This window comes from Epinephelus fuscoguttatus, linkage group LG8 (assembly GCF_011397635.1).
Source record: "Epinephelus fuscoguttatus linkage group LG8, E.fuscoguttatus.final_Chr_v1".
NCBI lineage: Eukaryota > Metazoa > Chordata > Actinopteri > Perciformes > Serranidae > Epinephelus > Epinephelus fuscoguttatus.
Genome location: NC_064759.1, coordinates 25,651,778 through 25,664,820, shown reverse-complemented (window position 1 = coordinate 25,664,820; position 13,043 = coordinate 25,651,778). Strand labels below are relative to the sequence as shown.

General features: G+C 43.3%; 1 protein-coding gene across 2 annotated transcripts in view; it reads right to left on the bottom strand.

Annotated features, from left to right (window-relative positions):
- LOC125892988 (transcription factor HIVEP3) overlaps nucleotides 1-13,043 on the bottom strand; it is a 56,986-nt gene that overhangs the window by 26,377 nt on the left and 17,566 nt on the right. The gene's annotated exons all lie outside the window — the stretch shown is intronic.

Sequence of the window (13,043 nt, the reverse complement as noted above, 5' to 3'; positions counted from 1 at the left end):
AGAAGAAACTAAAAGTGACTCATATTCCCATAGCATGAGTAACATCTCTAGAAAATCACACTGTCCTCTCTGAAACCACAGTTGTGACATCAGTTGTTTCTGATTGCACCCAAAATGCACGACGAACCAGGAAACCAAAAAACATGCACGCACAGACTGAGGACAGGAGCTGCTGTTTCTTAAACTCACATGCCTTCGGTGGCACACTGTGGTGGCACGCTGCCGATAAGATTACAAACAGGTCTTGCACGGGGTTTTCCCCTGCCACACAGGGCCCTGAGGGCGATTCCTTGCAATTATCACCTCCTTATCAGTAAAGTTATGTTATTGTAGTGGTAGGTGGAAAAAAAGAAAACATGACAGCCTCTTCTTCCTCAGTGACAATCCCTCTGCCTACATGAACATGTCTCTTTTACGTACAAGCTTCCAGTTCCAGCCACCGTGCTGCATCTGTAAATGAATTCCAGAGTGGCATCCATTCAAGCAAGCCCCCGCATTACGCAGAACTCGGGCTAGGCCTATCAGCGGTGCAACACGAGAGAGAGGGAGAGGGAGGGAGGGAGAGAAACAGAAAGAGAAAGAGAGGAATTGAGAATGAACGGAGGTCCTGCTGTTCCATAGAGCTTTGCCTCACTGGCAGAGCACAGGAAGCGTGAGTCACACGCTCTAAAATAAACACACTCACACAGCGACGAGCCGGCGCACAGAACGAGCGGATGGCTGGGCTGCTGATCAGAAGGCGGGCAGGGGGAACATAGATCCTCACAGGCCAGCAACACGTGGTGGCCTTGTGGGACTCACAGCCAGATGACAGGGTGCGTCAAAACGAAAAGACGTGTCCCTCCCTCTCTGAAAGAACAATTAGCTTTGTTTGTCTCTTCAAACTCATCTAACCATACACCTGCTCGTTTACTCTCCTTATCAAATGTTTCCCTTTCCTCTTCTCCTGCACTGTTCACATGTTCCCCCTATTCTTCCTCCTCTGCTCTGTGTTTCCTCTCTTATTTTATTTGGTCCCAGTCAATAGGAGTGTTGTTCAGGACTTGGTGATTACCCCTGGCTCCGCGCGGCTGCTGGCTGACTGCTGTAGGAGACTGTGCTGGCCTGATGCTGGGCTACTCTACAGGCTGCTGGCTTTGCTGGGGCCGAGGCACTGTATTGTGTCCGCCTGAATGTGCTCATTGTCACCCTTTACAGCACGCACCTTCTATACTGTACTTCCCTGTGAGGGACCTTCACCCATCCGTCATCCCTTTGTCCTCTGTTCCTCAGACTGAGGGGTTCTGACGGGAAGGTTGGGAGCGAGGCAGAGGCCCGGGAACAAAACTGCCACTGTGGCGATGATTGACAGGAAAGCTGCTCTACACAGACGTAACGATTAGCGAGGCCGGGGACCGGCCTGCAGACATGCAGTCTGCTTAGAAACTAGAGAGAGCTGGGAGGTATCAAGTTGAACAGCCCTGCAAGCAACAACAAGGGAAGATAATAAATTTGAAGGCTAGCATCAAAATGGGAAGTGCGGGGATCATGAGGGTGTGAAGGCAAGCTTTCATGATGCTATAATAAATGGTAACCATATGCTAACCGCTGGCCCCAAGCAAGTCAGGCTCACATTATGCAAAGCTCTTCTCATTTACAGTAAATGGAAACAAGGGCTCCCCTGTGGTATGGTCATGTGACGTGATTTCACATATATGACACACACCTATCTATACAATATAATGCAAAGGCAAGCAACACCTAAAACGCACACATCATGCTTTATAAGAAACTCCATGTTGTTTTGGAGCAGCCGCAGACTATAATTTAGACCAAATGAGCGGTTTGCGCATTTACAGACAACCATACAGATGACATATTTTTGGACTTTCACCCCATAAACTGCAGACACAGGCAGTAAAACAGGCAAATATGGGAGTATTCAGAGAGGGTTCTCTCTGTTTTGAGGGCAGATTATTTCAGACGTGTGGTCTTCCAGTAAACTGACCCCGGTCTGTCCATAAGGCTGTGGTGTTATGATAGAAACAAAACCCATTTAAAGAGGGAGCCCACCTAGTGTATAAAAGCCACTGTGGCTCAGTATTGCTTTACCTGTTTACATTTATGTAAAAAAGAAAAAAAAACTGGGGTCAAAGAAGACGTCCATCTACCCAACTGCGCCCAGTCTTCTGGCATGTCAAACCCCTAAATCCAAGGCATTACTCGGGTAGATTTAGCTGTGTCTCTTCCTCCACTTGAAAATGTAACAATGTAGAATTTTAATGCATCTTATTTGATGTAAAGTTTAATCACAACACTTTTCTCCCAACGTACAGCTAATACGGTTTAGTCATGGTTCCAGCACACTGATGAGTGTGTGTTATTGAGTAGACAAGTGAGCATTGTGCAACTCATGTCATATATAGAGAGAGCTGGGGGAATGTCCAAATATTTTATCAACAGGATCACTATGATAACAAAAACCTTGCTTTTAGTCATGCTACCAGCGCAACTCAAGGGCTGTCAATATCAGTCTGTCAGTTGGTTGGGCGGACCACTACTTTGGTCCCAGTGGTAATATTTACACAACTATTGGATGGCACTTATGGCTCCCAGAGGATGAATCCTACTGACTTTGGTGACACACTGACTTTTCTTTAGGCATCATCATGAGGTAAGGTTGTGTTTCTTTGGTAAATGTCTCAACAACTATTAAAAGGATTTCCATGAAATTTGGTCTAGACGTTAACATCCACATTTCAATGTCCAACGCGATGACCAACTTACCAGTTGATGCAAAAACGACTTCCCATCAGCCTCAGCTATACTTTGTGTTTAGTGCTAATTAGCAAATGCTAGCATGCTAACACACTAAACTAAGATGGTGAACATTGTAAACAATATTTCTGTTTAGCATGAGCATGTTAGCATGCTGAAATTAGCCTTTAGTTTAAAGCAGTACTGCAATAAAAGAATACTCCATTGTTTTAGCACTCTCGTACACCACTGTTGGACTCACAGTGGACAGATAAAAGAAAAAAGGGCAGCCATATGAGAACTCTGCCTGGATATGTCAGTTTTTGAGTAACAAAACTATGGCTTAAATCAGGAATATCTAATCACAGACTAAACTGGGCAGTTATGTTTTCGATTCAGTTTGTTGGTTTGTCTGGTTATTAGCAGGACTACAGAAAAACTATTGGCTCCATTTTCATGAAACTTGGTGGAAGGGTGTAGCCTGATCCAAGGAATAACCCACTAAATTTTGGAGTGGATTCAAACTGCAGCGGGGATACACAATTTTACTTTTGTTAACATTGTGAAAAAGGGCATTTGGTCTTGGTGGAATAAATGCCATACATCTTAAAATCAAGTAGATTGTAATAAAGTTCAATAGTGAAACAGAGCCAAGTTTTTATTTGTTCCTCAGGCCTTAAGTTCTTAAACAGGTAATACACAAGCACAGGGGTCGGCAGCCTTCACGATCAAAAGAGCCATTTTTGACCAAAAGTAATATAGAAAATCTGTCTGGAGCCACAAAACATATTAAGCCTTATAATGAAGGTAACACAGTCTATTAAATCTAAATTAGCCGGTCAACATGTTGGTGAGGATTCTCAGTCATCCAGGTGATGGTAATTCCAAGTGCTTTATCGTAGGCAACTGGACTTGCTTGAGTTTCTAGAAGACATTTCACCTCTGACACAAGAGTCTTCAGTTCCGAACTGAAGAGGCCTTTTTCATGAGAAGTGAAATGGCCCTAAGAAACTCTAGCAGGTCCAGCTGCAACGATATAGCGATTAGAATTAGCCTGTCAACATTACTAATAGGTCTAAATGAGCATTCATTAATTTGCTTTACTATTTATGATGATTTGGAACTTTAACTTTGCAGAGCTGGCGGTAAAAAGCACACAAATGCCTTTACACACAATTAAATGTGGTTTTGTTCCAAAACTTTGCCATCTTTGGATTTGGAATCCATAGTTAGCCAAGCTAGGGAGACTCAAGATCACTGTAGCCAACGCTATTGAGATCTGGCACTGGGCTGAAAACAATTGATGTACATTTTAGTTGCCGAAATGTTAAAACTTTTTTTTTAATTCAGTGTATAGGCTACACATTTTTTAGGATTTTTTTTTTTGTCAAAGCTGAAAGGAGCCACTGCAGAGGGGAAAGAGAGCTGCATGTGGCTCCAGAGCCGCAGATTGCCTACCCCAGCAGTAGCCCCTTTCCTATATGTCCTGTTGCCACTTTGTCCTGGTTCCAAAAGATGTCCAACTGGTCTGGTCTGTCCCCCTCCTCCTGGTATATCACTGAGTATGTCTTTTATCTCTACATATGTCTATGGTAAATGAACCTGCACCTGTGTAGTGCCTTTCTAGTCATCTGACCACTTAAGGCGCTTTTTACACTACGAGTCACATTCACACATTCACACACATATTAACACACTGGTGGCCGAGGCTACCGTACAAGGTGCCACCTGCTACTCAGTTTCTAACACACTCACACACCGATGGAACAGCCACCAGGAGCAAGTTGGGGTTCAGTATCTTGCTTAAGGATACTTCGACATGCAAACTAGAGGAGCCGGGGATTGAACCGGATTGAACTGACTCTCATAAAATTGGTATGTGTATATTTACGGTGACTTTGTGATTGTGTGATAAAATGACTTTATGATTATGCGGCAAACCAGTTTCCCTACAGGGACAAATCTATCTAGTAACAAAACATAGCCAATTGCAGAAATACAATGACTACGTATCACAATCCACATGCACGGGTTCCAGTAATCCTCTGGAGTAGCCTACACATGCAGTCGCTCAAACTTCCCACAGAGAGCAGTCGTTACGGAGCTGTCAGGGCGGGGGTCTCATGGGCCAACTGCCACAAATGTAACACCATGTGTGTACATATTGAGTTACTAACTCAGACTGGTTTGCATATTAAGGTTATTTACTAAATGCAAATTTAAATTTGACTCAAGTAAAAATCTCTTCCTTGTGAACAGATGATGAGGCTTAATAATACTTCCAGTTTGGGAAATATATCCAGACCTAAACAGAGGTTTTATCTGGAGATTTGCATATCACAGACTGGACTATTGCCTGAGTGCCCTTCTAGTTGATATTTGGTTCAGGCATTCAAATATACATTCACCCATTTTCACCCATACACATGCACAGGCAGATATAACAGCCATGGAGAGCGGTCTTAGCCATGCAACCAACCGGCCTGCTAATGGAGTCGAGTATGCCAGTCTTTTGTTAATGCCAATCGATAAGTATCCTCAGCAGATGTGATATCCGATCCTGTAAAACACTGAAAGACTGACCACCCTCTGTTTCACTCAGTAACTCGTTTTTATCTTGAGGAGTTTCTCTGCCTCTCTTTTTCTCTGAGTCACACAGAAACGCACAATTCTCTCTTTGCAGCCACTCTCACCCCCATTTAGTTCTCGATTTCAGCCTCGCAACACACTCTCATTATCTTTTCCTTTTCCATGGTGCCGGAGCATTAATAAGCGCCACTGTCTTTATATGCCGCAAAGTAAACTTCATGTATATTATGAGGAAGGCTACCAGGAAATCATGTCTCCAGGGTTGCTGCGGGTAGTGATTATGGAAAGTAGCCTGGCCCTGGGTAAAGTCCCTGATTGGTAAGTGATACCATACATAGAGCTGATATATCATTAGCAATTTGCGATGGTAGTGTAAACCCAGCTATTATGGTTTATACAGTATTAGGTTTTTTTTTTTGAGTCTTAAGCGTTAGTTTTGATTCATTGCCTCAAAAGCAGAGCGTCCCTCTGACATGAAACAAATACATTAGGGACAGCAGCAGTGAACAAACAGACTCCGGGGCTTCGCAGGGAGTTACTGTAACAGAAGTGAAACAGATACACTGCCTGTCAAAGAAATCTCATCTGCCTTTAGACAGCCTCGACACCAAACATCACAACACGGCACGAGCGGTGTGCAAATGAAATAAAAGAGTGACAAAGCATGAGGGGGGGATAAATATAGAAAGAGGAACTGACATTTTCAAAAGCTGTCCTCCCTGCGCCCACAAGTTTCAGTGATGCGTGGATGTCAAGATCACAGTGCAAATTCTCCCACGCAGCTTATTGTACCCGTCGTTCACAGTTGGCTGCTTTATATTTGCTCTCTCAAGTCACGGTGCAACTGAAAAGAACGGACTTAAGGCTGCGATGAGATGAGCGTCTTCAGTTAAGGTGGTTGGAGAGGGGCAAAAATAAAGCTCAACCTTAGCCTTTTTTTTCTCTGGTAGGTTAAGGTTGGAAAGTTTTGTTGTTATCCATCAATGGAAATTTTATCTGTATTGTACTTGAATTGGAAATCTGCCTCTGCAACTGTCTGTGCACAGTCATTTTTCATTTTACAACAGCAGTAGTTTCAGTGCGGTTATTTTTGTTTTCACTGAGCTTATCTGTTTTTTTGATGAAGTCACCTGTGCGGATTCCTCCCCAGTGATGGGAAAGCCTGTACTAGTTCCTCTTTCTGCAGCTGCAGTACTGCATCCTGTGTGAAGCTGCAGCAGGTAGCACTGTGCATGACCCGGCGCCGTGCCTTATCTGCACATCTCAGTAACCTGTGACTATGTTCACTCGAGCTGTTAAGTTGGAGCTGCCGGTGCTTTCAGCGCTGCCTGCACAAACACGGACACGGGAATGTGTCAACAGGTGGAAGCTCAGCCTGAGTGTGTTCAAACACGAGGACCAGGCCGCAGAATGTATCAACACGGCCCGCGTCCCCGCCTCTCCCTCTCTCCCGGCCTGGCAGAGGGTTCACCCTTCTGATCAGGGAGTTTACTCAAAGCCCGGCCAGTCCAAGTAATTGCTACCCACAGTGACAAACAACTCCATTCAGCCTAAGTGTCGGTTTACAGTTTACTCTCCCTCCTCCGCTGCATGCCCCCGCTGCCCATTCTGCCCGGTGCCACGCTGCATTAGTGGCCTGTTAACAGAGGCTCTCCTGACGCATCAACACCTCGTCAGCTGCCCTTCAAACCCAACGCACATATACAAACTTCATGTGCCATAACCCGTCTGTTTATGTGTTTGTTTCTCCGAAAGTGGAGGTGTGTGCGTGCGAGCGCATGTGTTAAGGAAAGAGAGGGAAAGAGTGCGAGACGGAGAATAACAAGATAGAGGTGAAAAACTCTGTGTGCAAATGCGTAGGAGAGACACAGAGACACAAAGAGAGAGACGGAGTTCTTGTACATGGTCATTTTGTCTTCTAAGAACATGGCTTGGACCTACAGTGGTGACTCTTATCTGCTAACTGAGACAATCTTATAAAAGACTATCAAATGTGTACGCAGTGTGCAGCCACTATATCTTGAGACTGCAGCTCCAGGGCTGAGTGAGACAGCTCATCAATCACACACGACAATCAAGTGCAGCTAAAACAGTCTCTTAGTAAATCTGTGTGTGTGTGTGTGTGTGTGTGTGTGTGTGTGCATATACTGAATTGAAATGCTGAATATGCAGAATACATGTCAACCATAAACAGCACTGAAGAGTGCTTACTGCATGCATATACTGTAGGTTTTTGTGTTTCTCTAAAATAGTTATGGACATCAACACAAAAGAGGATCTGGTTCCTGAGTGCTGATGTTCCCAATGTTTCCTCTGCGTACACACCCTCAAACGGTCAGCGCAACAGGCCCAGATTTCGAGAAATCCATCTGACTCTCTCAATGTCAAAATTAAGGACTTCCTCAAGCGAAAAGTTTTTAACTTTGGTGACAAGTCCATATGCTGGCTGCTCTCATGCACTGTTCTTACATATACCCACCAAAAGTAATGCACCACAAGTCTTACCTACCATAAAACTTCAACTAAAAGCCTATTCCTTTTTACTAGCCTTGTGTGGCTTTTGACAAATATGTAGATGTCTGTCCCAAATATAGGCCCGTTGATTTCAGTGATTTAAGCAAATAATAGCCCAGGCTATTAATTGACATTTTACGGTAACCCACGTAGTCATGACCCAATAATTTGTGTATAATCCATGTATTTGGAAAGGCTGCAATCACATGAGTAAAGAAGTAAGTAGCATAACAAGTGAAAGTCCGTGTAAGGAGGCAGGATGGGTGAGATTTACCCCAGAGGACCGGCGTTTGGATAACTGTGTGAAACTAAGTGAACACTGAGTTAATTTAAGGTACATTGTCTCCCTGTTTCTCTTCCTAGACCTAACCTACCTAACTTTATGTTAAGTACATAATGTCATTCATAGGGTGCTTATTTGTTACTGTAGGTATCATACCAACTGTTGAATGAAGATATGTTGTTCAGTCAACACCATGGCTGAGCATTTCTGCCTTGAAACTGCAGCGTACCAGTGACAAATTCAGACAATCACAGTTTCACATGTCACAAACCTAAGGAACCAATCCTATAACGCTACAGCGAAATGAGGGGTATCAAAGGAGAAGCCAGCTTTCAGTTTGACTTTAACTTGAACTTGTCAGAGCTGACGATCAGGAACAAGGTTTATCTAACATTAGCAACACGTTGTTTGCAGTTTGACAACAAAGTTGGGCTGAAGGCCAGTGTTATCTACTACTGTTTAGAGGTTTGTGTGTTTAGCCCCTTTTACTGCCAAAATTTTCCGCGAATGTTGGGCCGTTTTGCCGGCAAGCTGAGAGCGTTTAGACACACAGAGCCGGGATGGCGGGTTGATCCGAGGTGCCCAATTTTCCGCCTCGTAGGGTAGTCATATTGGCAGAATCCTTTTAGTTTAAAAAGAGCGAGGCGGCCTTCCGCAACGGGGAGGCTGTTGAAGACTTGTGGGAGGAGCTGTTGATGACGCTGCACGTGCGATCCACTGGCGGTGGATAAACAGGAAACAGCTGATAGCAGGAATTAGCGAGCAGCTACTAGCAAGAGGGAAACGCAAACCTGACACTGTAAAGATGAGCAGCTGGGGAGACAAGGAATTGCGCGCCCTCCTTGCTCTCGTAAACAAAGAGTCCATTAACCGTCAGATGACGTGGACGGTAAAGAACGGGCCGACTTACGAGAGAATTGCCGAAGGACTGACTAGCTTTGTTGTGTAGCTATGTAGCTATGTTTTGTTATTTGGTCACACCCCCCCATTGCCCCGAAAAAGGCGGATTCTGTAAACAAAAGTAGATAGGCGGCATTTTGCTGCCCTCCCCGATTTTGTTTTTATACTGCCAATGCTGAAAAAAGACTGATTGGGCTTTCCTGCAAATTTGCACAATTCGTGTTTAAAAAGGGCTTTTGATGAGCAGAGCCGAAGGTGAGTAGGCTGAGGGGCGGGGGAACAGAGGCAGGGGCCAGTTTGCATATTCACAGATGCGTGCATACTAAATGAGGCAAAGGTGTAGAGTTATACTGAAGCTATTTTAAGGCATGAAGGGATTTTTTTTAATACAAAAAAATATGTAATTTTGATAAAGTTTTAGGGGGTTTAACTTTAATATCGCTTACCAGAAACAATGTCCTGACTACTAAGGTAATCCCTAGATAGATCTAGATCTAGTCTGTGAACACCGCTGACAGTGTTGGATGAATTATGCCGAATGATGTAGACATCATCTGAAAACAAAAAGTTGCTGTACATTTTTTTTCATAAATGCAACTTTTCAGTGCTTTCAGCACCACAATAATGAGGTGGAGGTGTAAATGTCAGAGACCAATATTTCAAAACCTGGGAAAAACAAGCAAAACTTTCTGCATGGATAGGCACCAAAAATATCAGCATTATTATCAATACTGATTTGAATCAAACCTTTAAGTAGCTTCAAAGCTACATATTAGTATCTTTCCACAGTGTGCCAGTGTCACACATGTATTCGTTGCATCCAGCTTGTTTCTCACCAAACACAATAAATCATCACTCTGCTTTCACTGTGCTAATCTTATCTATACAGTAACAGTTGTCAACAAGACTGTGCTAAAGAAACAGAGCCTCGCTGTACTGTAAACACTAGGTCGAGAAGGCTTAAGGCATCAAGATGAGTGTCAATACCTGCACGCTGCTTAGTAACTAAGCACCAGGGGCAAGCAAAACACTCTGGCATCCAATGTCTTTCACAGATCTCTGACTACAAGGAAGTCAGGTTAGTGTAAGAAAAAGTTATTTGCTAATTTTGCTTGCTAAAATATTGGGGAGCACCTTCATGAGTCTGCCCTGTAAGCCAAACATGGTCCACCCTACTGCAAACCAACTAGCCCACTTTGCATTAGCAGACGGACAGAAATGTGTCAGTGGCCGCACTCATTGTTGCTGGGAGGTGCAGTCTAGTCTGGCCACGAGGGAAGGCCACACACAGCCTGGTCTGGTTCCAGGGCAACAAACCCAAATTCCTGCACACTGCTCCTGAATGAAATCAAATCATATACATTATATGACACGCACGTTATAGATGGAACATTTTTCTCCCCCCTTGACCTGCCAGACTGTTCAAATCGCTCTGGAAGGTAAGCGAGCCCCTGAAGGTCATGTGACCCCACGTTAAGGGAATTAGTGGCGCATTCCTCCAGCTGTCATCACCTCATAAAGATCTGGTTAGGAGAAACCTGACTCTGAAAGCCGGCTCGCCACCTCTCTCTCTCTCATTTCCTCTCCTCCACACACAAACCTTGCTCGTCCTCAGAGCTGCATCCTCCTGCCTGCGAGCCTGATTATTTGAATACAAAGCTGAGAAACAAAGACGTCCTTAAAATAGAGATGCTGTGGCTTTCAAAGAAGCACACTGCAGAGACACAGCCAGAGAGAGAGAAAAAAAAAAGAGAGAGAAAGACAGCGAGATGAGCAGGCTTATGGCGAGAAAGTGAGACACTGTATTGATGTAGTATAGGTGGCTGGATACATTGATTTCCTGTTAGTTCTTGCCCTGTTACGTACGGCTGATTTGTCATCCAATACAGGTTGAAGCAGTGTCTCTGAACATGCCCTGAGCCAGCCTTCACTGGCTTCTCTGTGGGGGTACACACATTGGATCATTGTTACCTCAGAGATTGTTTACCCACTGAGAATGTTTACTGTAAGAGCATTCTGTTATGCCAGGTTACCAGATATCTCGGCGTAACCTCAGGTCTGCTCACCTCAGGACTGCAGACTGGGTGTCAGGCAGTCACATTTTGAAGCAAATTGGTGATTATAAAGGAAATAGCTCCGATTGTCAGCGCTGATTGGGTGATACCGGTTTGAACCTGCTGCAAAATGCTAAATATAATTGACACCTGAAACCACACGCCCATTAATTTAATATTACGCTAACCCAAAATTACCTCATTTTACCACACTCTCGTGGAGGCATTATTGAGCTGCTTATCAACCACGGCTATCTCCTCCTCAAGAACTACACTTTAGATTTTTATATCATAATAAAAACTAAAAGTTTTCTCCAGAAATATCAGGACTTTCTACCACTTTATATCACTGTTTTTTCACTGCATAAGTCACCTCACGTAGTACGCTGCCCTGGTTTTTAAAAAGCAAAATCATCAGGCAATTAAGCCCAAAGCTCACACATCTAATTGTTTAAACGTAGGTAGTCACAGCTTGATATGCACCAAACAAGTTAAACGCAGCAATGTGACAGGTTAATAGAAGGGCAGGGGCACGCAGAGTTACTGTGGAAAATTTGTGAGAAACCAAGTGGCTTGACATCATTAGGTTTGTGTGCCTGTAAGTTTAAGTAAAAAGGTGTTAGGATTCTGAGCTGTTTAAAATAATAGATCAATATTTATAGAACACTTATTCGCATTCTGGCAGAGAGTTAGATAAGAAGATGACATGAAGGGCTCATTGGCAAAAACAGATATCTCTGTTTCATTTATAAAATCCGGTTTTTGCGTGTACAAGCCAGGGAATATCAGCCAGACTGGTATCGCCTGTTTAGATGAGATATCTCGAAGTTTTTAAATATTCATAAATCATTATTGTTCTCTGAAATTAATATCAATCAAACTGGTGATTTATTCTCTAGAATGGGTCTTATCTGTTTTTGCAAATAAACTCTTCTTTTTTATTTAATATAATGCAAAGCGGGATTTATACTTGTGCCTCGGCTCTACACAGAGCCTACGCTGGAGCCTATGCACACGGCCTACGCCGTTCTGCTACAGTTACACCACCAAAACACTTGTCAGCGATGGGTGTTCTGTGAAGTGCTGTAAAGTTTAGTTGATTAAACACACATTAAACATGACTTAATAGCAACAATTTCAAATTCAACTAGCTTCGCTATAACTCGCAGCATTCTCAGACAAAGCACTTGTGTTTTGCTGGACACATTTTCCCCATAAATACAGCATGCTAATGTTTTTAGCACAAGCTTGTGGCATTTTACTTTGTATGTATTAGCCTTGCGGCTAGCGGACATTTCCTCTGCTCATATGACACCAGGTACGACAGCAACAAAGGTAACGTCACAAAATTCTGCTCCATTACAACTCACAAGCTTCACCGACAAAACAACTGTGTTATACTAAACACGTTTACCAAACGAATGTAACATGCTAACGTTATTAGCGCCAGCCTATGGCATTTTACTTTTACACTGTATAAATTAGCCTAGCGACAAGTGGAGATTTCTTCTGCTCATATGAAGCCAGGATAAATCCCTAATCCCTAAAGGATCAATCACACACAAGACTTAAAATGCAATTTTAGTGGAGGCTTTACTGTCTTCACAATTTATTGTTTCTTATCTGTGAAATAAAAGTAAATTAAAGCTTCTTTACACTGAGGGAAAATGTTTGAGCTTACAAAAATTGACGGGAGGTCTGTCTTGCCACGATGTGTAGTTTAGGCTATGGCGTAGGGTAGGGTGTTGATTTCATGCATGAGTATAAATCCCACATAACTGTCACTTAGCTTAGCACAAAGAACAGAAACAGGGGGAAACAGCTGGCCTGGCTCTGTCAAATAGTAACAAAATCTGCACACCAGCACCTCTAAAGCTCCCTCATTAACCCATTATTAATCATTTGTTTAATGTGTATAAAAACAGGGAAGATTTTTTTTTATCACTGAACAGAGCAAATCTAACTGT